This window comes from Vigna unguiculata, chromosome 4 (genome assembly GCF_037176805.1).
Source record: "Vigna unguiculata cultivar grain cowpea cultivar isolate G323 ecotype 2 chromosome 4, ASM3717680v1, whole genome shotgun sequence".
Taxonomy (NCBI): Eukaryota; Viridiplantae; Streptophyta; class Magnoliopsida; order Fabales; family Fabaceae; genus Vigna; species Vigna unguiculata.
The window spans coordinates 40445796-40448188 of NC_140795.1; positions in this window are offsets into that span (position 1 = coordinate 40445796).

Sequence of the window (2393 nt, forward strand, 5' to 3'; positions counted from 1 at the left end):
TTACTGAATTGGCCATTCTAATTCATTGACACGTGTCTCAAATGAAGGATTTTTTCGTCTTTTCTCTCTTCTTTTAAGATTTCCCGCTTCTTCCTCCTCAATGGCTGATAAAATTTTTGAATGACCCACATTCAATGCTTGATTAAAATCTTGATTGACGTCTGACAAATAATTACTATTTTTTTTCTTCTCCGAGAAAACCTATTCGCATTCTTCTTCTTCCACAAAAATTTACAGAACCAGAAGAAAACCCTCAAGGTTGTCTTCTTCTTCTTGTTCGTCTTTGTCTTCTTCTTCGTCTTCGTCTCCTACTCCTGCCGTCATATCCAGTTGAAGGTAAGTTATAATAACCTAACTTTGTTTTCGAGTTCTCCTTCTCGATCTTCATAAAAGGGTTTTTTTACTTCTTCTGATAACTTATCCTTCTTCATCTTAATCTAAGTTTTTTTTTTCTTCTTAATCAGTTAACATCTGAAAGTTAGGTATTGTTTAATAGCTTGAGTTCTCCTTCTTCATTAGAGGTTCTTCTTCTATTTTTTTAACTAAACTTTGTTTCTATTTTGTCTCTACAGGTCTCCTTCATCAAAGGGTATTTTTCTACTTTTTATTCGGTGAAATATATCCAAACATTCTTTATCTTTATGAAATTCTAGGGAGCATAATCTTTCATCTATGTTTGTTTTCTCTTCGGTCTTGATCAGGTAATATTTATTTTTATGTTGTATTCAGACGCTTTTTTTTTGTTGTTGTTGAACTTAGGTACTTCTCCTTTGATGGTGTAGGACATATTATGGGTTTGATTTTCTTCAAAACTACTGTGATGCCCTAATCATGCTAAAAAGACCATCGATTATCGATTATCAGGTTGGTGCGTGCCATTAATTTTTCCCTTTGGATATATTTTCTTGCTAATGGATCGCCAAAAAACCAAATTTTTTTTTTAGGTTTTTGAAAAATATTCAAGATTTGAGGTGCGGGAAGAGATAAGAAGGCATGACCAAGGGGAACAAATGGAGGGAGCTTTTGGCTATAGAAAACCATTTATTAAGTTGGACTTCTTTAAAAACCCTTTTTATTTTATATTATTAGTTGGTGTGTGTATTTTTTTTTCTACGATTTTCGTAATCAAAAGCAGAGACATTGTTTCCTCTTAGTAAAAGGGTACTTTTTTTGTTGAGCTCTATTTGATTTATTTTTTATTATGGTTGTAATTTTTATTACTCATTTTGGTTTGTATGTGTTGTGAAGGATAATTCATCAAATATTCAAGGCTGCCAAATCAATCAAGGATAATATGGCTTGAGATATTTGTGCCATTAGTAATTAAGGATGCACTCCTGAAAGTAATCTGCTTTGAATGCTTGAATTTTTATGCTTGAAGCCTCAAGCAAACTATTTTCCATTTTAAATGGTTTGAAACAAGATAACAATGTTGTACCCCATTTTTATCAACAAATATAGCAATCACAATGATTTTTTGTGCTCCAATAAGAAATTGCTCTTGATTTCTATCAATTTTACAACGGCTCATAATGTTTGAAAAGAATAAGCATTCATGCATATTTTTTCTTTGAAAGATACAAGGTGCTTCATACAATTCTGTAAAATTATAAGTTTGATTGTAGGAACTTTATTCAAGAGCAAGAGGCAAGAGGCAAGAAGAGGAGTTTCTCTCTTTCTGTGAATAAATTTCTTTTGTCTACTTGAAGGTACAACATATACACATGTTAGTTATGTCTACCTCTACATGTTCAACTTTTGAGGAAATTAACTAAATTTAATGACAACAAGAACTATAGTTGTTGAATGAGAAACGCAATCTGGTGAGACAACTATCTTAACTAAGCAAGGTTAGTAAATGTCTTTGTAAATTATAGTTATATTTTAACATCTTACTTATATGATATTAGTCTTAAACTTTGAATGTCAAACATGTCAAATTTATATGTTCCAAATTATTCTTCTCATACTCGGTCAAGATTATTCTTTTAATGCGAGCATTCATAAGTTGGTAAAAGTTGTTTGATATTAGATTTTGTTCCAAAAATATATGGATTGTGATATATGTTAATGGTAATGTGGTATATGAATGGACAGATTGGTGTCCCATGGTACAAAGAACACCTTCTCCAGTAGGCATCTCTTGGTTCTATTATTGTCATAATTCTTATGAGAACTATACAGTATCATTTGATGCAATTATATCTCATGTAGGTTATTTAAAGAGTTATAGGACCCTTCAGATGTTAGTGGAATAACTGAGGTATTTATTTACACTTCTAAAGTTTAGGGTAGTCATTTTGAGATTTCTGTCCTGGGAGGTGCATTATTTCACACCATCGGAGAATAATGCATAAGAGCACCTGCAAAACTTTGATGCCAACATTTGGCCT